The 27703-nt window shown below is 29.8% G+C and overlaps 1 long non-coding RNA gene across 1 annotated transcript; it reads left to right on the top strand.

Moving 5' to 3' along the window:
• Positions 1 to 1680: 1680 nt before the first annotated feature.
• On the top strand, positions 1681 to 22052 carry LOC142325815 (uncharacterized). The gene is made up of 4 exons (XR_012756589.1): positions 1681 to 1800; positions 5550 to 5694; positions 7035 to 7144; positions 21563 to 22052. It is a non-coding gene; the product is annotated as an uncharacterized LOC142325815 (long non-coding RNA).
• The last annotated feature ends 5651 nt before the right edge of the window (positions 22053 to 27703 follow it).

The raw sequence follows: 27703 nt of genomic DNA, 5'->3' as shown, positions 1-27703 counted from the left end.
GCGATTAGCCAAGAAAACTACTAGCGCCAAATTTATTGAGGATCTCATAATTCTTGCAAGTCTTATGAAATTTAAATAATATTCCCAATAATACATTTAAAAAATTTTACCAATGCTATACCAATAATGAAATTGTAAATCGGATGTGTAATAAAGACAAAATAACTGCTAACAGTGTCGAGGCTATTGTAGATATCCAGTTTTTAAACTGATAAGAGGGTTCTTCCTAGATATTTTTTAAGGATTTTCATTTTAAGGACTTGAACAGTCCTGATATTTATATCATGACATGATAGTATTTAAAACAACACTAATAATAAATAAACTTGGATATATCATGAATTTCCGGCTTAATTATTTGAGGAGAACGGTTTATTTTTAAATCCCTATCACAGTTTTAAGAAGGGCAGATCAACTATAGTTATCAAGGCCTTTTTTTTATAGAGGCTCTTTTTAGAAAGTATCTACTTGGGTATGAAGAATTAATCATGCTCACGCTCCGCAATTTTATTTGCTTTGGATTGCGTCAGTGAAACATAGACGGTTGGAATTGTTCAACTTGCGATCTAATCGGTTCTACAATTTCTGTTTTCTTGCTATTTAAAAGATTAGTGGATTATCATAGCATCCTCAGTCTATTCAAAATCCTTTGGGGAAATTTTTTCTTTAGAACCATAGATTTGGAAGCTATGATGAATTTATTTTATCTTAAATGGATTTTTTTTTAAATAAATTTTTGTATTTATATTTTATGAAAATAATTAATTATTGTATTACAGACAGAACAATACGGAGAGATTCTTTAACAACAAAATCACATTACCCGATAACGATTCATTGGATTGTTTACAATTTAAGTGTAAGTTAATTACTGCATTTATTAATATTCAATATAATTATAAATATTAAAATTAATGTTAATAGTAACCTGTTTGACAAAAATATAAATTTGTCACAATGTCAGTCGGTTCTTAATAGTTTCATTAAAAATGAAGCTCATGCTATTTCTCATTTCTATTATAAGTATTCTTTTAAAAATACAATTAATAAATAAATTCAATAAACAGTTATTTGATCTTATTGTACCGTAGTGATCATGTGATGTTACCATATTTTTTCTAATTATTATAATTATTTAAAACTAAAATTTTAAATGACAAATCCACATTTGGTGAGCTTCTGGTTTGTTTATATTAGATTTCTGGCAAATGTTAACTGAGAATTGTTTATGTTTGTTAATTTGACATATTTTTTTGTTTCGCTTACTTTTGTTTTTATTTATTTTTTGTAAGAGATGTCAGTGTGTATTAAGTATTTTATAATGCTGAATTCTTTTGTATGGTTTACAGGTGACACTGCTTTTTGAACAATCTGTGTATCGTATTTCTAAACGTAGATATTATATGTGAGGTCGGGTAGTTTGGCATATTATGAATGAGTATCATTGTTGGCTTTTTCCACAGAGTGATTTGTGAAGAATGTGATAAACTTTCAGGACATGATCAACCGGTGAAAATAAAGAAGGGAGTTCAGTTCATAATAGGTTCGGAAACGCTTCATTAACTGGCAAAAGATTTCGCCCAGATTTTTGCACCTATGGTAAAATTAAGCCAGGATGTAATTTTTGGAACCCAGTTAAAAGGAAAATATAGAAGTTTTATAAAAAATCTGACGTGAAAAATTAAACAAAAAAATAGGTCCCAGAACTTTATTTTTAATAATTTTCGAGGAATCTGGGGTAAATAGAAAAAATTGAGTCGAAAAGTGGGATTTTCGTCACCATTATTTTGTCTTAAGGGGGTAAGTAAACCCAAATTTTGACTACTAAAATATTATTTTTTTTGTTAAAAAAAAATAATTTTTTGTGTCATTTATTGATTATTTAAAATCTGCTTTTTAGTGTGATATAATTATTTATATATATATATATATATATATATATATATATATATATATATTATAGATCATTGCTAGATAAAATTGACTCACATTTAAGAAATTTGCAGAAATACAGATTAGGTTCTTTGTAAATTATACAGTAAATTACTGTACTTTATTTTACTATTACAGTGTCAATGTACCACTATTTTAGTGATATTACAGTACAATGTATGTATTTATAAAGAAAAAAATATGTACCATTTATTTATTTTCTCCTTTCAGTGACACTATCTAACAACTAACTACAACAACAACTGACTATCTACAGATCGGCTGGGGGCGTCTTTAAAAGTACCATATTTTTTGCTTCCAATTGTGTTGTTCATGTACATGTACATTTCATAATAGGGTTGCAATGGGATCATGTTAAAAAATAATTAGGTACACCAGAATATTCCAATTTTTCCTCCTCAGTGGCAGTTGCTAATTGATATACAGTCAATGAAAACCCTTCCACTCTTTCAGACTGGGTCACTTGATAGACAGAAGAGTAGCATGCACTCCTAGTGCCAACAAAAGAATGTATATGTTTCTTCCTGTTGAGATAAGTAAAGTAATATTCAGTCTAGATCATCTCTTGGAAAAGAAGGTTTGGTGGTGCACTCCCAAGAGAATTGATCATATCTATAATGTGAATCAAAAAAATATTTTTTTCAGACTTCAGTCGCTCTTTGTTACTAAGCTTGCTTTTCTCTACATATTTGCAGTTTTATGACTAATTCATCATAGTCTTGGACCAGAATACAGTGACCAGCATGGAACCATCAACTTCTATAGCTTCAAGTAAAATGTACTGTTGCAATCCATTTGAAAAGTCAAAGTCATAAATCCTGTAAGAAAAACCTGAGAAGTGCAAGCAAGAATTTGGTGCGTACATTTACTTTTCTTAAACAAGGTTACAAAATTTGTAGTACTTGCCGCAAACAGATTAAAGCTTCTGCTAAAAATAATGCTGAAGAAACTACTTCTGATGAAGAATTTCAACAATTAGATCCTTTGTATACCCCAGAAAAAAATGAAGCTGTAAATGCTCTCATCAAAAGTTTGATTGTTTTAAATGAATCACCTATTCAGAAAAAAAGGACTATGCGAGAGAAAATACTCTCAGGAAAAGGTTAAGAAAGCAGCAGTAATGTTCAAAAGCAAAATATTGAACATCGATTCAGATTCTGAACAAGAAGCTGTTCCTCTCATCTGACTGTGAAATTATCAACCGATTGAAAGAAAAATGTAATACTGCAGATAATAAGAGCATAAAAAGTAACTAATCTGTATGAGAGTGAAGAAATAATTGTATGAGGGTGAAGAATCGATCGATGCCTGGAAAAAAGATTTTATTTCACTTTAGATAAATGGAAGATTGAGCATGTTCAGAAATAAATTAATTTTGTGTTATCTCCGTGAAGCTTTTGCATCGTTTAAACAGAGATATCTGTTGCTGAAATTAGGATTTTCAAAGTTCTGTGAACTCAGGCCTAAGTACTGTGTTCTTGCAGTTGCGAGTAGAACCCACAGTGTTTGTGTATGGGTCAATCCATTTTAAGTGTCCCAAAAAAACATAAGCTGGTTGCTTGACCGATTAAAAAAAAAAGCCACTTTCAATTCAATTCAAAATACCCACTTGTTTTCTACACGTTTCAGGACCTTAAAATTACTTTTTAAAATTTTTATTTAAGCAGTTTACCTGTGGTGGCCATTTTTGTTATGGTGTGCACACCTATTTTTGTGATTTTAAGGGTTTACAGAAAAAATTATAACTAAAAAACTATTGGTCCTGGAAGGATGAAAAAAAGGCAATTTATTCATATTTTTTCAAGGTAAAATACTGATTCAGTGGTTTATTTACCTATCTCCCTTTTTTCTATGAAAAAATTACAAATAAATTTGAACATGAAAGATTGTGAAATTTCACTTTTGTTAATTATTTTTCAAGATGCAGGGATGGCAAACACAGTTTGAATTATTTTTTTATGTGTAGGTATATGTTAGTATTATTACCATAAGTAATATCAATGATGATATACTTGCCCCTAAATTTTCACGAATTTTTGAAAATAATTTTTTTTAAAAACTTAAAATTTTGTCTTTAAATAACTCTGATGGGGCTGGTGATAAAAATCTCAAATTTGCATAACTTGCAGTGTTTTTGTGTAGATGCTTATGGTAAACAAAAAAGTTTCTTGTATATTGTACTATTAAAAACATTATCTCTCTCAAAACTCATGAAAAACCTGTTAAAAGCGATACCATTTTGATTTGCTAAATAAGTGCTCCAAGGGGGGGTTTCTTGTCTTCTTTGCACTTTACATTTTTTATATTTAGCCCCTATGTTGTTGAAGTTGATGTTCACAATATTTTTAAAATAGCTTTTTTTTTAATTATTAATGATATGTCGCATAATTTAAGCAGCATTCAATTGTTCAGTATTGTGATGCGGGACAATGCAATTTTCTTGGTCTTTGCGTTCATGTAGTTCTTTGTTCTGCTGAAAAAAAAACCTTTTGAAACAGTTAACACAAAGAGACATTCCAGGAACTAAATTTAAATTTGGAAAAATGTGTTTTTTAAGAGCTTGCTTTAATGTTATTTGTTCTTAAGTTTTTCTTAATTGTTTTTATGAGTTCTCAAAGGGTCACAACAGAAGTGTCCATACAGGTGACTGAATTTTTACATAAGCTTTTTTCATAATATTTACAAACACTAGTGACATCTGAATTAACATGGAAAAAAGTAAGTTGTTGGTTTTCATCACCAAATTCACATGTAAAGGCGAGATACAGTGTTCTGTAGTAGTCTCTTCGCTGTGGCTGTAGAACAGGACGCAATATATATAGCAAAAACATCAACAAATAAAGAAGATGAAACAGGCGTCTGCACACATTTAATAATACTGTTGATGGCTATAGAAAATAACGTGGCACTTAATACACTTCATTGGTATTCCATTCTCCACATTGACGCTACCTGAGAGAGAATCTCCACACAAACATGGAGAGTTCGACCATTTAAGAAACCCCTAATAAAAGCAAGTATAATGCCCTTGAGTCCCCATTCTTTGAGGGTGTTTAGGATAGCATGTCGTCAGGCTGTGTCAATTTCAAGGGTGATATGTTATTAAACATTTTTCAGAGAAGATTCTTGATTTAATAAATAATCGAATTTGATTTATAGCACAGATTTCTACCTGTTTTTAAGAGGAAATTAATGCATTTTGAAACGTTACCAAAGTTGTATGAATACCTTTTTCTGGCCTTGGGCTCTTTTCTGGACTCCAAACTATGAAAATACAACTAACAAAAATTATTACTATATAACTGTATAAAAATACTTGTAGGAAACAGATATAAGAAAAATAAAATCAGTTGTTTAAAATCATGAGAAAATAAAACCTACTGTTTTAAATATGCTCCTGTTCACCAAAGATTACTACAAAAAACTTAAATTGTTCCAGAATGAGTTTTGAAATCATATTTTATTTAATTCTGTGTATTTTTTTAAATCTATTTTCATCAATGACTATCATGCAAATATAAATAGCAAAAGTTAATTACATTTCAAATTAAACAGATGCTGTTAATTAACCAAATTCTTTTTTATTTTCATTTTAGGCATTTGTATATGTATCAACAGCCTACTCTAACTGTCACTTGAATAAAATTGAAGCGAAATTTTATATATCAACCATTGACGACAACAAATTAATAACATTAACAGAGTGCCTTAACAATCAACAGTTAAAAAATCTGACACTTTGTAAGATTTATTTTATTACCTTTTTTATTTATTGATTGTATCCATTAGTACTAAAAAATTATTAAAAAAGTGAAAATCCACCTTACCAGCAAATTAAATGTGTTTTTATAGATCTTTACCTTAGACCACTGTCAGGAGAATAATGACTGCTTAATCATTTTAATTTTTGACTATTTTATAAAATTATTTTATTTTCCTGACGATGTTCTAAGGAACTGAAAGATCTAGAGACACATTTAATTTGCTGTTAAGGTGGATTTCACTTTTTTAATAATTTATTAAACATATCAGTAGTAATCATGCTTGAGAAATTAATACAAAATTATTGATGTGTTTATCTGTAATAATACATTTAAAAAAGCCAAAAAAAAGAAGGTGAATTACGATCATTATTATATTATATACCATTATCAGTATACATACCTTAAGATTACTTGTCAAAAATAGGCATGGAATTGTGTTCAGAGAAGGAAGTAATGATTCATTAAATGTTTATTATATTATAAGTATTCAAAAATGTTTATTTTCCATATTCAAATATTTTAATTAGTAATCATATTTGAATAATACAGATTATGAAAAAAAAAATTAGATGTGAGTTTACCATAGAATGAAGATCCAAATCATTTTTTCATTCTTATTTTAAAATCTGTTATGTGCTGGAACATACAAGATCAGTACACTGTAAAAATATCATATAATTATGGGGGGAAACTGAACTTTCTTGGTGCAGATATATACATTTTTTAACACTTTCATAGGCTTTAATCATTTTAGTTCTATGTTTTGAAAGTAAAGAACAACATGTTTTATTTTTTAATGAAGATAGAGACTTGAATCGTTTAAAGTATATTAATATCTAATAAAGCTGAAGATTCTTAAAATGTTCTCTTAAGTATAATTTATAAAATGGTATTTTGTACAATGCATACTAGCAAAATAATTAATTGAAACAATCAGTTAATAAAGAGTCTTTAAGACAATCCCCCATCTTAAAGATTTATTTATTCATTTTATAAAAATCAGTTTAGCAAAACTAGTTCCGATAAATTTCTTAGATACCCGTTTTACCAAACGGTAATTAAAACTTTTCTTAATATTTCTGTTTGCTGTATTATTACAACCTTTTATAACCGAATGAAGATATACAAAAGTGTGCAGAAAGACTGCATACTAGTTTCATCTCAAGTGCTAACATTTAAAAAAAAAGTGGTAATACAATATTATATCATTTAACTCAAGATAACATCTCTACAATGAGAGGCATGATTTTATATATGATTAACATCTTTATGGTTTACATATATGTAGAACTTAATATGAAAATTATTTTATTTCAGACTGCTGGATGATATTCCTAATACATATGTATATACTAAAGCAGTAGCAGAAGACATTGTTAGAAGATGTAGTAAAGGGTTACCAGTAGTTGTAGTACGACCAAGCATAAGTAAGTATATATGATGAAGTAAGTATGGCTTTTAATTTTATCAGCTTATATTCTTTAAGTTAATCTTGGTAGAACAGCTCTGATCACAAATACTCAAATTATTATATCTTCTGTAGTACGATCATGAAATTATAATTGTTATCGTAATTAAAAATGAAATCCAATTCATCGGTGATGTCAACATAAATACTTGAAAACGAAATGTTCCTTTCATACTTAGGCGAACTGCAAAGAACAGATTTTTAAAAATATCTCATTGAGGGTGCAATATAAGGCTGGAAAATTAGAATTACAGGCGTAGTTTTTCTTTTTTTTTCTGTTTTTAGCCTCCGGAACCACTGTTACAGCATTACTTCAGACGATTTGTATGAGTGTAAATGAAGTGTAGTCTTGCACTGTCTCAGGTTGACCATTCCTGAGATGTGCAATTAATTGAAACCCAACCACCAAGAACACTTGTCTCACAATATAATATTCAAATCCATATAAAAGTAACTAAGGTTCAACTCTCGATATCAAAATCAGCTAATTTGCGATGATAAGTTCAACACTAGACCAACTCAGCGGGTACAGGTTGAGTAGTATATGTATTATTTAATCATTAAATGAGATGAAGTCATTTTTACTGAGATATTTTTAAGAAGACTGAGAAATTATGTACAAAAAAATTATATGAATTTACTTTTTACCAACTGCCATATAATTTTCTAGATTGTACAATTTCTAGATTGTGTAATTACCGGAAACTAATCAAATACTTGTATCATCAGTAACGCCTAAAATAAGTTAAATAAAAGGTTACTATTACTTTAAAGCAAATATAGAGGAAATCAAGCTGCTCTAGATTAGCTTAAAAATGTTAAAACAAATAATTTTTTTACGCGGTTCTTTATAAACATTTGCAAATGTAGATCAATCAAAATGGAATACCCACCCTAATGATTTGTTACTTCACTCTGAAAAAGCTTCCAATGAGCACTTAGTTTCTTACTAGAGCCGCTTTAACATATCAGAAGAAAGAATTGAGGGGTTCTTCTTAAGATATCCTACCAACACAGGGTTTAAAACTGATGTAGGCAGGAACAACAACCGAGTAATATAATTATATTTCAGTGAAAGTAATAACTTGTTTCTGATTAAACGTTTACTAATACTAGAAAATGAAAACTGTTGTGTTGAAGTTGTCCTTTATGTATTTGTGCACATTATGAAGTATTATTTTTTTTCTTAATAAATACTGTGCATAGACTTAATGTTAATGAAACTATAGACTTAATGAAATTGTAATTGTAGAAACTTTGTCTAGTTTTACTCGCATAAATATGTGAAAACAATTTTTCATTTATCTGAAACTTCTCTTAAATGTTGTGTTTTTGTTTGCTTGTTATATAATATTTTTTCCCTAGAGTTAGGAGTTTCAAATAATGTTAGTAATCATGGTGCTATTTCTTACCTTTCTGAATACCAGCAAGCAAACAAGCTTCAGTAAATTTAACCATAACTTGCTTGATACTATTTTGGGTCCAAATCTAAATTCTTCATCCTGGCAATTAATTATCTCATCCTTCAGCAGTAGATGCTGCACGGATGTTAACATTCAAGTAATCTTGCCTATTATTATAATTTATTAAAATTTTGAGTTTTAATTTCAATGTAGATGCTATCTACTACACCAGTTATGTAAGGGAATTTAAACCCGCTAGTATTTCACTTTCTTGTAGCATTAATATTTCTCTGTAATTTTTTTCCTTTTTGGAAATGTAATAAGAAGCTTTTTTATTGAATGCTCCTAACATGTAAGTATCTGTACGCCCGATTAATTGTTAAATTGAATTATTTTAACATGTATAAGCAACATTACTGAATTTTTATTGTTCTAGCTAGACATATTTAATATATACTTAAAATGTGAACTTAACTAAAAACATAAATTATTATAACTCATTGCAATGTTTAATAAATGAAGTGTAAATTTTGAAAGCAAATAAAGGAAGTGATTATGAATAATCGGTTATATGGCATTACTTATTATATACAGTTTAGATCCAACGAATTGCTCCATGGCTGAAATTGTTGTACATTATTTTTTGTCCTCTGGGCCGGATAATTAAGAAATATGGATATGACTGGATAATTAAATAATTATGTGAAATATCAGCTACTTGTGAAGTTCTCATATTGCGAAATACATATAAATACATTGCAATTTGGCAAATTCAATCTTCATTGGTGATATTCAATAATAATAATTAAATTATGAATGAATGAAAATATTATTTTGGAGTTTTGTTCACTACATTGGATCTAGGTTCATAATTTACGTTAACACCAATATCTATATAATATTATTAGTGTAATTTAGTTTTATTTAGTTTTTTTGGCCATATTAGTTATTGTAATCATTATGGATAAAGAACAATTTTTAAGACATTGAAAATCAATTAAGGCTTTCGTAACAAGAATTGCAACATTCGCGGATAAATTTGACGCATCACAAGATGAGAGCTATACTGTACTCAAATTACAAAAATTTGCACCGCAAATATGATTCCATTCAGATACAATTAGAAATGGATGTTGATAATGATAGTTTGTCTTTAGGTCAAGAACAAATCAAGAAAAAATTATGCAACATAGAATGTAAGCTGCAACATTTTTTAAATAGTCAGCATAGAGTAAATAATCAAGAACATTCTGTAGACACAGCTACTAAACAATTACAATTACACCTTTTCAATTTACCGTTGTTTAATGGTGACATTCTTGAATAGCCTCAAGTTTTTAATACATTTAATGAATCAATCCACACTTGAAAAGATTTAACAAATGTTCAAAAATTACATTACTTACATTCACCGCTAAAATGAAGCATTAGCCATTATTAAAAAGCTTCCATTAACCAATGAAAATGATAAAATCACATTAAATTTATTAATAAAACATTTGATAAAAAATTTATGACTATATTTTAATACAGATTGCATTTTAAAAATACATTTTTTAAAAAGAGAATCATTAGCTCTTCAGTCTAAATTCATTAATGATATTTCTTCATTTTTAAACTCACTTGAAGCAATACAACATCCAGTTAACATATTCAAATTCATTGCAATTCAATTTCTAACAACACGGCTGGATTACGGAAGGAAAGATTATCAAATAAGGGTGGTCCAAACTTTCAAGAGTTCTTAGAATTTCTTGAAACCCGATGATACAACCTGGAAAATCTTAGTTTGAGTACTATAAATTCACAATTCAGTATTGGAAATGTTGAAGAACAATATTACAATGCATTTAAATCTCATTGCAAACATCCTACTTTAAATGTTAACAAGATTCATAAACAACAATGTTAGTTATTATTCTAGATCTAACTTTAAACATTGTTTATTTTGTAATGGCAATCATAAATTTAAAAAAAATGCAAAGAATCTTTAAATTTATCCAATGATGAACGAAGAGATTTTTGAGGATAATAATAGTTGTCTCATATGTTTTCACAAAGGTCATAGTAACAATCAATGTTACTCAAATAACTTATATGATTTATGTCAACAAAAATACAACATACTAGTTCATACTGATAACATTAATGATTCTAAATTAAGTAATGATAAATTTAGTAATTATGACTCCTCATATGATATGCATTAACCGTTCTGCATATTTAAGAGGACGGCTGAAACGTACACAGAAGACTTTGCCATTTTGTATACCTATGGTTTTGCATGAACCAAAGGATCATGCAACCGATTGTTACTTTTTTTAACAAACGTGTCTAGAATTTCTAAAAAACCTAAACATATGTCAAATATCCTTCATTGCCATCTGCAATCAGACCTGTACCTCACACTGAAATTATTCCAGTTCCTGAGCCACCTGTGGATGTATGTTTTGAAAGCAGCGATGAAGAATCAGGCAGTACTGAAGGGCAACAATGATTTTGATTTTGAATTATCTTCAAATAAGCCACTCTTATATCACAAGGTGACTAAACCTTTAATTAATAGGTAATTAAATGACTTAGTTAGGGATTTAAATTCATCAAAAAAAAAAAAAGCTGAACTGTTAGGATTAAGACTGCAAGGTTGGAATTTACTTCAAAAAAATACAAAATTTCAGCCTTTTGAAGCCGGCAAAAATAAATTTTCAGTACTTATTGATGAAAATAATTTGATTTATTGCAAAAATATATGAGCTTATGTTGCACTTAGGACAAGCTCATAAACCTGAGGACTGGCACCTTTTGATAGATTTGTCAAACAAGTATAGTTTAAAAGCGGTTCTACTACACAACGGTAACAAATATCCTTCAATACCAATCACTTATGATATTAATTTGAAAGAGATATACGATGTGATGAAGACGTCCTTGAACAAATAAATTATAAAAAACATAGCTGGAACATATGTGGTGATTTGAAAGTTACAGCTATTTTGTTAGACTATACCAAGTACATGTGTTTTCTTTGCGATTGGGACAGCCAAGCTAGGGATAAACATTTAGTTACTAAAGAGTAGAAGAAATGAGATAACTTAACTCCAAAAGGGAAAAATATTATTCATGAGCCCTTAGTTGAACCCCAAAAAATATTTTTACCTCCTACCCAATCAAGCTAGGACTAATGAAAAATTTTGTAAAAGCAATGAAGAAGGATAGTTGCATTCAGAAATTTCTGAATGCAAGTGAAGGAAAACTTAAAGAAGGAATATTTGTTGGTCCTCAAATAAGAGAGAGGTCAAAGATGATGTATTTAACACAATGTTAAATAATGTAGAACGTGTAGCTTGGGCTTCATTTAAAGACGTTTGCAAAATTTTTCTCGGCAAACAAAAATCCAACAATTACCATGATATTGTTAATCAACTTTTACTTCATAAGAGCTATGGTATATAATATGTCTGAAAATACATTTCCTCCACTAATATTTGGAATTTTTCCCAGACAACCTTGGAGATAGTGATGAACACAGTGAATGTTTCTAGAGACATTTTGGTGATGGAAAGCTGTCTATAAAGGGAAATGGAATACTAACATGCTAGTCGATTACTGTTGGATATTAATTTGGGATGTGCTTGAGGCTATTTATAACAGAAAAACATCAGTGAAATCATTCTAACATAGGTATGGCCATGCAAAATTATAAATTTTACAGATTTTAACTATATTTTCCTTTCATTTTTTTTTGAAGCGTAATTTACTTAAAACTAAGGGCGATAGAAAAATTCTATTTACAGATCTGTATTGTATGCAAAAATGAAATTCAAGAAATGGTATCACACTTGGAGAAACATTAAAAAATTTTTTTTTTTGCGTATCAGTGTAATCATAATATTGCTACTCCTGAGCACAACTGTTCTATTCCTTTAGCCCATGAACATGAGTTACATATCTTAGGCATTTTATGGAACAATTCTACAGACACAATTACTCAATCTATTGATACTAAAAGAATTATTCTCACTATTATTGCAGGAATATTTGACCCATTAGGTCTAATTGGTCCTATTGTTTTCTATCATAAATGTTTTATGCTATCTTTAATGCAACTTAAAATTGATTGGGATGATAGATTACTCACAATGATGTTACCTCAACGATGTAAATTATACAATCAGTTGCACTTAATTGATTTAATTAAGATGATTCGTCCAATTAAATTCATCGATGGTGCTGAGGTTAATTCAATCTAAATACATGGATTTTCAGATGCCTCCATAAAGGATTACAGTCGTACATTCAAACTCTTATTTTCTAATCAAACAATTTTGTGTAATTTACTTTGTTCCAAATCAAGACCTACTTCTTTAAAGCAAATAACACTACCAAGGTTTGAATTATCTGGTTCTTTACTACTCTCACATTTATTAGAGAAGGTAATAAATGCTCTGAATAAACATATTCATGAAATACATTTGTATTCAGATGCAACATTAGCATTCTCCTGGATTTATGAACGTTCATTTGCTTGGAAGGTATTTATAAGTAATAGAATTACTACTATTACTAAGTAATAGAATTACTATATTTCTTAGAAAAGTTTTTACATAATATAAACAAAAAAGAAAAATTATTTTTTGGGCATGTGAAAAATTTGTAAAAATAAAATTTGCTGTTAAAAAATAAAAAAAAAAAGTGGAAATTACACAACTATTGACAGAAATAAAATAAATTTAAAAGATTATTTCAAAGTTGCCAATAAAATAACTGTTCAACATTATGCAACACTGGATTTTAAATCATTCTTGAGGTACATTAAGTATATCGGGTACAGCAAACTGCGCTATCGTTATCGAAGTCTTTCTGTGAATTTCACTTTGATGTAATCGGTCTGTCATTGAAGTAATGCCATACTTATTTACAATAGAGAAATACGCTGATATGGGGTGAATGTAATGGTAATGCTACAGCTGCTGTTGTAGAATATGAAATACGTTTTCTGAATCACAGGATTGCAGTATCAAAACAATTAACATGAATTTTCGGAATCTTCAGGAAACTGGTTCACTACCTATTATTCGTATCAGCTACAAATGATCTAACCGACACGATGCTGTTATTGATAAAATTATTATTGAAGCAATTCATTGCAGTCCAGGCATCATGTACGGCACCTTTCTAAGTGGACCGGAGCTTCACATTTGATGGTTTGGAGGACATTTAAAAAACAAGTTTTATCCTTATAATAAACAACCACTTCAACATCTACAGCCAGGAGATGGTCTGATTCACATACAGTTCTACAACTGATGGAATACAAATTGACAACTCTACAAGTACGTTTTATTTGCTGACGAAGCAAATTTCACTTGAGATGGTGTCAACAACTTATGAAATGAGCTTACAGAGGCAAAAGTAAATCATGGAACGGTGAAAAACAATGTTCAACACAGAATTAGCATCAGTGTATGGTACAACCATTTTCATAACCAGCTGTTTTGACTGTTCATATAACCTGGCCGCTTAATGCTGAGGTCTATTTACATCCTCAGGTGTACCTAAGATGTTACTCTGCCAATGAGACACAAAGTGTAGCACGATGGTGCACCTCCCCGCTTTTCTAATGCTGTTTCAACTCACTTAAATCATCATTTCTCTGAAAAATGGATTGGTTGTGGAGATCCACATTCCTGGTGACCAAGATAGTCTGATCTAACACAGTTAGAATTTTGCGTCTGAGGATGATTAAAAAAGATTTTGTATGAAACAAAAATACATTCTCGTGAGGGATAAATTGTCCACATTATGGATGCAGCTGAGTTGCTTAAGGACAACTGAAGAACAAAAAGAGCAACAAAAACAGTATAGAAAGAAGCATGCAAAAAAATGTGTTGAAAATGGTGGGCTCATTTTTGAACATTTATTACAAATCGGTATGTATAATGCACTAGTAAACTTGATCTAGTGTACGGTTTCTAAATAAAATTCAAATTGTTCTAACTTTTTTTGTTTTATTCAACTTATCTTACACTATTTCATATAGAATTAAATTCTCTACACGCTTTGTTTAAAAGTTTTCTATGTTTATTACCCGTTTAATAAAGTTATTGTATATTCCACATAAAAAAACAGGGTCTTTACTTCTAATTTATGGGATTTCAACAAACAACCCCCCCCTCATGGCCAATTAAAATAAGGGTGATATGTATGACATCATGTAAATAAGATGTAGTCTTGTACAGAATCTGGCTGACCTTTCCTGACTCGTGTGGTTAATTGAACCCCAATCACGAAAGTATACCATATTCACTGTCTAGCATTCAAATCAATATAAAAGAGATTAACTATTATAAGGATTAGAACCTCAAAACCTTCGACTTCAAAAATCAACTATTAAACAACTGATCTGTGACAATGATTTAACCATTAGACCAGCCCGTCGGGCTAATAAACATATTGTTGCGTGTTCCCGGCGATCAAGATATTGAGAGATTAAAAATTTTAAATGATTCTATAATTATAAGTTATTAATTTAAGAACATAAATAAAATAAGACAAATCAATAACAATAGTAGTGACAACAGTAATAATAATAAAAAACCACAATAATAAACAAATAATAAATTTAAAAACCTGATACCTAAATTAATCGATTAACTTGTTTTTATTTATTTGATTTCAGGTTATTAATAATTTCAGAAAAAATTGACAAATTTATGGATGTAATCTCATATTTCTCTTTAAGGCAATGGGAATTTTCTGATAAAATACACAGGATTTATGGCACTCATTAGATGAGAGAGACAAAGAAATTTTTCCATTTAATTCAAAAGATCTTAAACGGGAAAAATATATTAATATTTATATGCGTGGAATTAGACAATATCTAATAAAAGATGATTTGTCAACAATTCCAGAAGGAATAAAAAGGTTTCACACTTCCCTATTCCTGAGATGGTGTAAAGAGTACAATTATAACTGATCTGAATAAAGTCATTATTAATTTAAAATGTTTAACTTATCATATCAATAAACTGAACCAAATTGTGTAATTACTATAAAAAAATATATATACTTTAACACATATTCATATGCTTTTATGACAACCTTTAGTTTGAAGTCTGATTAAAAAAAAAGAAGTTGCTTACAATTTGGTTTTGTTTATCATTGTAGAAGTTAAATTTTTACAGAAAGACTGCTTGACTTGAGTTACTGATGAAGGTTGAAAACTTTTTCAAGTTTTTAAAAAAAAAAATTATTATGCAATTTCATTCAGTTTGTCGTTTAAAGTTACAATTTTAAATTAATATTTTTGCTGTCATAAACAAAAACGTAGAAAAAAAATATTTATTAAATGTTCCAGGGATTAAGGAGAAGAAAAGTGTATTAACATTTTTATACATTATATTGGTTAATTTTTACATTAAGGTCATCCAGTTCGTTCTATTAAAAAATAAATTTTTTTTGTTATAAAATATTCTGCTGTATAACATGGTCTTCCATGTAATCACTGTTACTTTGTTTATTTTCTTTATGCTGTTTAAAATATTCTGCTCATAGTATAGTTAGTTTTTTTTATTTGTATATTTTTTGTTGAATACTGAAGTTATATCCAATTATTCTTTGTAAACTTAAAAAAACTTTCAAATAGATGCTGTCTTTGCCTCTAACATTGTAATTCAGAGATTTTAGTTTTAATGAAGTAATAATTAAATATACTGAAATGAAACGACTAGCACTAGATAGGGAATCTTGGAGAGCTGCATCAAACCAGTCAAATGACTGAAGACAAAAAAAAATAATTAAAACTACCTATTTTGTATTTTTTATAAGTAGTTTTTTGTTTCAATTTGTTTTTTGTTTAATTTTACACAGTAGGTGTTAAGCCATTAGCATATGCTTTGTATTAGATTAAATAAAATGAAGAATTTAACATATTTAAGTTCGTTTTTAATGAACAATTAATGAACAATGCTTAGCAAACGCTTAATGAACAATTAAGCGTACAGATTAATTTTTGAGATTAAAGATGGTCATGACTACACTTGTTATAATTTTCACAAACAGGGAATTCATTTAAAACTATGTAATTATTATTTTGTTCTGATTTCAGTGGTTAAAATTAATTTTTTTTTTTATTCCGCCTAGTTATTTATATAAGTAAAAATATTTCAAGGGTTAGTTTAAAATCTCCCAGATGTGTATACGATCACTTTTTATTATAGTTTCACAATCAAATTTTTATGGTTAACCCGCATGAGTATTCTCAAAACTATTGCTAATGTCAACAGGCAGCTGTCAGTAGCTGTTTAACTGTACCTGATTTTTCATATGTTAGCTGCTTGGGAATTAAAAAAATAAACCTTTGAAATTTTAAATCGATCTTTTAAGACTATTCAGTATATTTGTAGAACAGATTTTTAGTTGACTGCAGTACAGTTTAATTACAAATAGAATTTATAAAAACCTTCCGCTGTTATCTACTTAACAACTTGAAATTTTAATTTGGTTTTTTACATGCAAAATAACACAATGTAATATTACAGTGTGTAATGATGTCATTTCTTAGATGTGATTTATCTATTTTCATATTATTTTTAGTGAAACATTTCCATAAAAATGTAACCCGATAAATTTAAATCCGGTGTTTATCAATGTTTGATTAACTTAGTTACACACATCTCAGGAACGGTCGAACTGAGAATGTACAAGACTACACTTCATTTACACTCATACATATCATCCTCATTCATCCTCTGAAGAATTATCTAAACGGTAGTTACCGGGGGCTAAAAAACAGGAAAAAGAAAAAAAGGTACTAAGTACTAGCTGCATGTGGGCATCTAATCGATAAGCTATTACAATTATCTATCAGTTTATTTATTACTAATTTAAATGTTTGTTAAGTTTACTACTTTCTATTAATCATATCTTTTTATCAGTTTTAAAAAGTGCCGTTTTAAATTTATTGATTCTTGATCTTATCGCAAATACGGTTATGTTGTTGGCATTAAATAAGTAAGGTATTTATAAATTCTGAGTTTCTTGTATTTAACTAGCGATTTGAATTAAATAGTTTAAATTAAAATATACTTTGATAATATAAATTAACCAGCAGGCATGCAAAATTACCAGTATTTTAAAGAAAATCAGTTACTGTATTAATTTTACAACTAAAAACAAATTATATAAAATCATGAAATACAATTCATATTGTATATAGATATACAGTATGAAAAACACATGAAAATAATATGAAATTTATAAAGAAAAGATATGTATTGTTATATTTTTTTTTTTTTTTTTTTTTTGTCTTCAGTCATTTGACTGGTTTGATGCAGCTCTCCAAGTTCCCTATCTAGTGCTAGTCGTTTCATTTCAGTATACCCTCTACATCCTACATCCCCAACAATTTGTTTTACATACTCCAAACGTGGCCTGCCTACACAATTTTTCCCTTCTACCTGTCCTTCCAATATTAAAGCGACTATTCCAGGATGCCTTAGTATGTGGCCTATAAGTCTGCCTCTTCTTTTAACTATATTTTTCCAAATGCTACTTTCTTCATCTATTTGCCGCAATACCTCTTATTTGTCACTTTATCCACCCATCTGATTTTTAACATTCTCCTATAGCACCACATTTCAAAAGCTTCTAATCTTTTCTTCTCAGATACTCCAATTGTCCAAGTTTCACTTCCATATAAAGCTACACTCCAAACATACACTTTCAAAAATCTTTTCCTGACATTTAAATTCATTTTTGATGTAAACAAATTATATTTCTTACTGAAGGCTCGTTTAGCTTGTGCTATTCGGCATTTTATATCGCTCCTGCTTCGTCCATCTTTAGTAATTTTACTTCCCAAATAACAAAATTCTTCTACCTCCATAATCTTTTCTCCTCCTATTTTCACATTCAGCGGTCCATCTTTGTTATTTCTACTACATTTCATTACTTTTGTTTTGTTCTTGTTTATTTTCATGCGATAGTTTTTGCGTAGGAGTTCATTTATGCCGTTCATTGTTTCTTCTAAATCCTTTTTACTCTCGGCTAGAATTACTATATCATCAGCAAATCGTAGCATCTTTATCTTTTCACCTTGTACTGTTACTCCGAATCTAAATTGTTCTTTAACATCATTAACTGCTAGTTCCATGTAAAGATTAAAAAGTAACGGCGATAGGGAACATCCTTGTCGGACTCCCTTTCTTATTAGGGCTTCTTTCTTATGTTCTTCAATTGTTATTGTTGCTGTTTGGTTCCTGTACATGTTAGCAACTGTTCTTCTATCTCTGTATTTGAACCCTAATTTTTTTAAAATGCTGAACATTTTATTCCAGTCTACGTTATCGAAAGCCTTTTCTAGGTCTATAAACACCAAGTATATTGGTTTGTTTTTCTTTAATCTTCCTTCTACTATTAATCTGAGGCCTAAAAATGCTTCCCTTGACCCTATACTTTTCCTGAAACCAAATTGGTCTTCTCCTAACACTTCTTCCATTCTCCTCTCAATTCTTCTGTATAAAATTCTAGTTTTTTTTTTATGCATGACTAGTTAAACTAATTGTTCTGTATTCTTCACATTTATCTGCCCCTGCTTTCTTTGGTATCATAACTATAACACTTTTTTTGAAGTCTGATGGAAATTCCCCATTTTCATAAATATTACACACCTGTTTGTATAATCTCTTAATCTCTTCCTCACCTGCACTGCGCAGTAATTCTACAGGTATTCCGTCTATTCCAGGAGCCTTTCTGCCATTTAAATCTTTTAATGCTCTCTTAAATTCAGATCTCAGTATTGTTTCTCCCATTTCATCCTCCTCAACTTCCTCTTCTTCCTCTATAACACCATTTTCTAATTCATTTCCTCCGTATAACTCTTCAATATATTCCACCCATCTATCGACTTTACCTTTCGTATTATATATTGGTGTACCATCTTTGTTTAACACGTTATTACATTTTAATTTATGTACCCCAAAAGTTTCCTTAACTTTCCTGTATGCTCCGTCTATTTTACCAATGTTCATTTCTCTTTCCACTTCTGAACACTTTTCTTTAATCCACTCTTCTTTCACCAGTTTGCACTTCCTGTTTATAGCATTTCTTAATTGCCGATAGTTCCTTTTACTTTCTTCATCACTAGCATTCTTATATTTTCTACGTTCATCCATCAGCTGCAATATATCGTCTGAAACCCAAGGTCTTCTACCAGTTCTCTTTATTCCGCCTAAGTTTGCTTCTGCTGATTTAAGAATTTCCTTTTTAACATTCTCCCATTCTTCTTCTACATTTTCTACCTTATCTTTTTTACTCAGACCTCTTGCGATGTCCTCCTCAAAAATCTTCTTTACCTCCTCTTCCTCAAGCTTCTCTAAATTCCACCGATTCATCTGACACCTTTTCTTCAGGTTTTTAAACCCCAATCTACATTTCATTATCACCAAATTATGGTCGCTTTCAATGTCTGCTCCAGGGTAAGTTTTGCAGTCAACGAGTTGATTTCTAAATCTTTGCTTAACCATGATACAATCTATCTGATACCTTGTAGTATTGCCTGGCTTTTTCCAAGTGTATATTCTTCTATTATGATTTTTAAACTGGGTGTTGGCAATTACTAAATTATACTTCGTGCAAAACTCTATAAGTCGGTCCCCTCTTTCATTCCTTCTGCCCAGCCCGTATTCACCCACTATATTTCCTTCCTTGCCTTCTCCAATGCTTGCATTCCAATCTCCAACTATTATTAAATTTTCATCTCCTTTTACGTGTTTAATTGCTTCATCAATCTCTTCGTATACACACTCTACCTCATCATCATCATGGGCGACTGTAGGCATATAGACGTTAACAATCGTTGTCGGTTTAGGTTTTGATTTTATCCTTATTACAATGATTCTATCGCTATGCGTTTTGAAGTACTCCACTCTCCTCCCTATCTTCTTGTTCATCACGAAACCTACTCCTGCTACTCCTCCTATTGTTATATTAATATTATAATATTAATATTATTATATTATATGATTAAGTATTGTGGCAAATAGATGAAGAAAGAAGCATTTGGAAAAATATAGTTAAAAGAAGAGACAGACTTATAGGCCACATACTAAGGCATCCTGGAATAGTCGCTTTAATATTGGAAGGACAGGTAGAAGGGAAAAATTGTGTAGGCAGACCACGTTTTGGAATATGTAAAACAAATTGTTAGGGATGTAAGATGTAGGGGGTATAGCGAAATTAAACGACTAGCACTAGATAGGGAATCTTGGAGAGCTGCATCAAACCAGTCAAATGACTGGTTTCATTACAAAAAAAAGATACTAAATGAAAAAATATATTATTTTCTCATTAAAATATACATAAATATTTATATATAATATTTAGACAAGACAAAATAATCTTTGATAGCTTCTACAGTAAATTATTTATATAAGTATCTCTAAAAAATGGTTTAGAAGAACGATTTTGATGTAATTTGAAAGCGAGTAATAATTTTTAATATTTTAGTTTATCATGTTTCATTGTGTTAATCGGTGAATTAAGTGTTAGATATTTAATGTTTTAGGTAGATCTATAATAAAAGAAATACTAACTTTGACATGCAGCTGTAAAATAAAAACAAGATGTATTTAGAAAACAGAAAATATAAATATTATTATTCTAAATATTTAGATATATCTAAATATTATAAATATTAGATATATCTATTATATTCTAAATATTTATTATTCTAATATTATTATTCTAAATATTTAGAAAACAGAATGTATTTAGAAAACTTAACAATCATGTTAGGAACTCATAGCCATCGCTGAAACCTTTTGTAAAACTTTTCATTTTATATTTGTAATTTATTAACCGTAAATACTTCCATTCCTTCATACATTCACGCCCGTAATTTAAAAAAAATTTTAATGTTTGTTATTTTATGTTTTATAAATTAATGATGATGTTCTTTTATTTTTTTATAGGGTGGATTTCATTATGTTTTACCATTTATTTTTGTTCTTTCTTCAACCGCTATTGAATATACAACTGCACTTTTCTTTTGTTATATTAATTTTGAAGCTGAATTTGAAAAAATGGAAAATATTTTTATAATAAACGTAATTCTAGCAGGTAGTATAAAAACTAGTTTAAATATTAAACATATAATAAGAGTGTTGAAGGAGATATTTGCCACCAACATTTTTCGGGGTAAAAATAGGCGCAAAATGTTTGGCTGCATAAATTTTGTGTTCGCTTTAACAATTTCAACCATATCTCAAACTTTTTTATCGATGTATTTAAACGAATGGGGAATCATTTTGTTCATAATAAAATGCTTAAAATTTTATCTAATAAAACACAATTCGATAAAACTAACGCTATTTGTATAATGATTATTTTAATTCAATAAAATACGTACAATAAATTACTTTTATTCGATAAAGCTCTTTGCAGACCTATTAACGATTAAAAAATGTAAATGGCCACCGATTTGGAATTTTCAAAGGTAAAACTTAAGGGTGGAGTATCCCCATTAATCTAAGGAAAATTTACAAAAACCGCCAAACTTTTTCCTGTTTTTCTGAAAGCCTAAAGTCTGCTCAAAATAACGGTGTAATTACTGTTTCAGTAAATGTTTAATTTTATCCAAAAAATTATAATTTGACAAAAAAAATATTAACACAAAAAACCTCTTATGAATCAAAGAATGAGGTTTTATCTCTTATTTAACGCTAAATTTAATAATGGGGCAAGAGAACTCTAATTTATGACCATCTCCATCCTGCATTTTCACTTAAACACATTTTTTAAGGAACGGTTGAGGTTGAATGCTAATTATGTATAATGAAAATATTTCATTTACCTACAGGAATCGCATTATAAAATATCAGCTTTATATGATTTACAGGAAAAACATTTTTTTTTCAGGTATACTCCTCTCTTAAATTGTGTTGGGATATGTGTATCAAATTTCATTAAAATATCTAAATTTGTTCTTAAAGTATATAATTATTTTTTATTGAAAAATTACAAAATGAAGTGAATCAAGGTACTTGTTCATGTGAATGTTTTTGTTTAGTTTCATATCCCGAATCAGTCCCTTAAGTTTGGCCAATTCCTCCTTGGACACCCTATAATATATATACATAACTATTTTTTTTGAAAATTTAAATAATCGATTAACATAATTACCTAATGATTAGTGTGCTAATTAAATTCAATATTAACTGATAACCTAATCACTAAAACACAGTAAAACTTAACCAAAATCGATTTTACGGGATCCCGCATCATCAGCCGGTATACAATTATATAATTGCATAAACAAATTTTAAAAAACCTAGATTTATACTCAAATTATTACTCGTTCCAGTAATAGTTGTGGAGTTATGTTTTCATCGTAACAAATTTTAGTGTTATAATACTGGTAATGTAAGTTTTTTCTAAATTTTTAGGTTTTTAATATTTGATTAATGTAATTATAACATTTTATTCCAATCGATAATGCGGGATCCCGCGATCGATTTTGGTGTTAAGTTTTTTAAGCTTTTGCTTATCTGTTACTGAGTTTTGGTGGTTAGGTTTTCATTTAATATACGTATATTTTTTATCGGAAATTCTAATAATTTATTAATATATTGACAATTGTGTTTATAAAACTTAACATTTTATGAAATATAAACCGCCAAAACCAAAGTTGCACTTAAAATATTCCAATAATCGATTTTCTCTCTTTCGCAGTAATCGATCCTGCATCTTCATATTTTAATATTATTATAAATTAAATACAATCTGAAGATGCTGGATCCCACGATAATTGATTATTGGAATTAATACGGTACGTACAACTTGTCTACTATATTTTGGCGGTTTATAAACCATATAGACCGTGTAATAATATTATAACCGTAAACCATATAATATTGGTTAAAATACGGATGATATATCACGTTAACTAGATATTTTAGCAGCTCATTCATTACATGTAAAAATAAAAATAAAAGCTGACAACATGGTTGTAGGACTTTCCCGTCACGCGGATTTACACAAACATACACAACTTAATTAAAAATATTAATCAATTTATTTAAATATAGTATTTTTTATTTAATTAAATGATTCTAACTAAAACGCGCGCGCATACCTGATTTCATTCGCGCGGGTGTGGCGGTACTAGCAGCCACTTAAAATATCATTAATTCTATCGCTCACCTGTGACGTTACAACATAGTTAGTGACAGAGCTAAACAGAAAAAGACTTCAGTACGACTACAGTAGTTGTACATCAGCGGTACACTAGCGGTTCTTGTGGTGAGAACGGATACTAATGACACACCAACCCGCTTAGTCGCTAGTTTATTTAGAATATATTTTAGAGCGGGGTGCGATTTTGGATAACTTTTTTTGGAAATATTATTTTTTAAGTAGCAAATGGGCCTAAGAAAAATAAGACCTTCATCAGTGGAAATCTCGAGATACTGAGTGCGACCTAGTTGCAAGCTTACCACCCCCTTGACATTTTAAGTTGAAAATTTAACGGCATCAGTGCCCCGTATATAGAAGTAAACCAAACACGTACAAGTACATTCCAAGATTCGGAAAATTTCTACCCGGTTTTTCGGGTTCCTTAGGTGTCAAAACGTAAAAATCCGGTGAAAACCGCATATGCCCAAATCGGACAGATTGCCGTACTTTCCCTCTACAGTATATGTCTACTGCAGCGCTAGGCAGGAAAATAAAAGTACATGTAAACATACGTCCGGAAACGCTGCGTTAACGAGTTAACGGCTAGCGAAAAATTTCGCTCGTATTTCATCTTCTCCAGTGAAATGAAGCCATACATTAATTCTTGGGACGCAAAAATGTAAGCTATTTGATGGTTTCATATGAAATTCAATCTGAAAAATTGAAAAAAAATGAGTCCGAGAACCGTAACTTCTGTAGTTCTTTTTAGAAAAACGCAAAAAACGGTAGTCGAAGAACGGACATTCTTAGTCTAACTTTTAACATCTTTTTTAAATTGCCAATAAACAGATAAAACTTGTACGAAATTTAATTCTAAAGAGAATAGTAAATAAAGCAAACAGAAAGCGAGTAACAATTAAATAAAATGAACTTTTATTTAGAGCGATACAAAGCTACATTTAACGGAAAAATGATTTTTAACGTAAAAAGTTGATAAAATTTACAATAAATTTTCGAAAATTTATTGTAAAAATGTTATAAAATTTTCACGATTGTGGATCGGTCGTGTTGCTTTAGTTCATCGGGGCTGTTCTTTAACGTCACAAAAGCATCAGTAATACGGTCAAGTAACTTCTATCGGGTATTTACTTTCAATTTATAAACATTACACTTCATCCAACCCCATACTCAAAAATCCATTGGCGTAAGATCTGGTGATCTGGGTGGCGAGGGTTGTGTACCGTCTCGATCGATCAATTTATCTGGGAACTGCTGATTTAATTAGGCGGAAAAAATACGAAAGAAATGTGGAGACGATTTGAAAAAAGTCACGCGTTCAGATTAATTGTTAACATATAATCGATTTCACAAAGCGGTCGATAAGGTTAGAATAAGAATAAATCAACCGGGTGATAGTTTTTTACGTATTTGTGGGAAGCTTGTAGGCGAAAACGGTAAAAACTTAACAACATCAGAATCGGTTAATTTCGCGGGCGCCTTTCTATTTGACGAGATACAAAATATAATAAACGGGAAAGAAGTGGCCAGAACGGGAAATGCAGGTGTGACCTCTAAAATGAAAAACGCAATTTCAATGACAAATTCTTTAATTCCATTACCTGAATTAGGCGGATGGGTTAAGGATACAAATAAAATTGATACCAACTACGATAGTAATTTTAGTTTTTGTATACCGTTATCGATGTCGATAGGTTTCGCTGAAGCCTGTAAAAAAATAATCGTAAACAATAGGCAGGAGTTTTATTCTTGAAACGTAGTCGAGATGATGTGAAACCGATACCGGCTAGAGTTTCATATCGTAAATCTACACTAGAAATAACAGAAATCGCACGGGTTATACCGTATTTAAAGGCGGGGTCTCAATATCTATTGGAATCGCTCGATAAAGAAAAACGAAGAGTTGCGTATGCCGTTTAGAATTTGGGAACTTTCTCGAAAATCCAACAGTTCCTCAAACAAAATCTGTGGCGTGGAACGTGAAAACATCATCACAATTAGACAAACCGCGATACGTTATTGCGGGTTTTCAAACCGATAGGATAAATAAAGCTACAAGGGACGCGTCAGAATTTGATTCGTGTAATGTGAAAAATATTGAAGTATTCATAAATTCAAATCGTTATCCGTACGAGGATTTAGAAGGGAATCGAACGATGATGTTTAAGATGTTTATAGACTTTCAAAAATCATATTATAAAAAGATCGATTCGCCGTACACGTTTTCAGATTGTAAAAACAAATATCCGTTGTACGCGATCGATTGTTCGAGACAAGAATGAATCGGTTAAAATAGGCGTTATCGATTTGAAAATTAAAACCGAAACGGAAAGAGAACTTTACACCTAATACAATAGCGGATTGTTTATTAATTTATGAAAATATAGTTTCTTACTCGCCATTAACAGTGAAAAAGTAGTAAAATACGAGACAAACGAAGAGTCACAGGCTGTAACCTGAGTAGCTGTTAGATAATTTTAACACATTTTTTTGCGTTTGCAGTTAAATTTCACGATGAAAGAGTGGATTCAATGAAAATATAATAGTAAAACACCACTGATTTTTTTGATGAGAAGTTATTACATACATCATTTTGACCTTTGACCCCCTTAATTTTTGGGGAAATAAAATTTGAAACCCGTGTTTTAATACGTATTTTAATACGTATTTTACAGTGAATGCACTCTTTCAGCTTGAAAATTTAACGAAAAACAGGAAGTAATTGTGGAGGGGTGGTCTCCCTTTAATTTTCCAGCTTTCTGATGACGGGGTCAAGGTCGAATTGATGCCGTATGTGGACATATTATACTACTGCTACAATCTTCGCTGATGCAGCTTTGAAACCCCGAGTCAAAGAAATATTTTAATCTTCTGATAAGAATTTAATCCTTCACCCTTTTCTTTATTTACATCAGGCAGAAACCGATTATTTGTTGAAAAAATTAAGTTTTTTATACGTAGCGCCGATAGACCTACATAATTTTTGTGATTACGCATATTCATTAACTCAGCGATTTTACAACGCCCAGCACATGATTTTACTTTTCAGGTTGATCTGAGGTAGCATTAAAATTTCTGTAGTAATTATTAGAAGAAAAAAGAAGCTTTTCACTTCATTTAAATATTTACAGATACTAAAAAATAATTATGTATATTTTACAGAAAATTCTCATCAGGCCGATAAGTACTCCGAACGTCGTAAACACCAAACAATTTTAATTTTTTTTCACAAGAAGCGAATTTTTTTACTAAAAAACCGACGAGAAAAAGTAAATATATTTTTTTTATTCACTTCACCCATTAAGCGTAATAAATTCCAACATACACCCTTATGTAAACGATTTTCCCGGAATAGATATTCTGTTGAGTCGGAAAAATAAATGTGTCTAAACGGGTCACTTTTAGAACGATAGTAATTCTTTTCCAGTATTATTATGCTTTTCATTGTAATTTTCATCTCAACCACTTCTTTTGCAACGAATTTAACTAAAATTCAAGATCACTACATAACCAACCAACCAGATTTTTTTTTAAAATTTAAATTTGTATTTTTATTTAAATTTTTCTCAGAAATTACGTTTTTATCACGAATATTAAAAGCATGGAGCGCCCTTCATTGTATTACATAGAAAATTATGAATGAAATGATTATAAAATATAATTAATACAATAAAGGGAGCCCCATGCGCCCTTTTATTATTCGTGATATAAATGGAAAAGAAATTTTGGATCTCATAGGTTATACGACCTATATATATATATATATATAAATTTATATAATAAATACATCTAAAAGTATAAATACAATCTAACCTAACTTACCTACGCTCGCTTCGCTCGATAGTCATGGTTAGCGAGAGAAGCAAGGGTAGGTTAAGTTTTGTGGGTTTTATATATATATATATATATATTATTTGGTT

This window comes from Lycorma delicatula, chromosome 5, assembly GCF_047948215.1.
Source record: "Lycorma delicatula isolate Av1 chromosome 5, ASM4794821v1, whole genome shotgun sequence".
In the NCBI taxonomy this organism is placed as follows: domain Eukaryota; kingdom Metazoa; phylum Arthropoda; class Insecta; order Hemiptera; family Fulgoridae; genus Lycorma; species Lycorma delicatula.
This window is presented reverse-complemented; position numbering and strand designations above follow the sequence as displayed.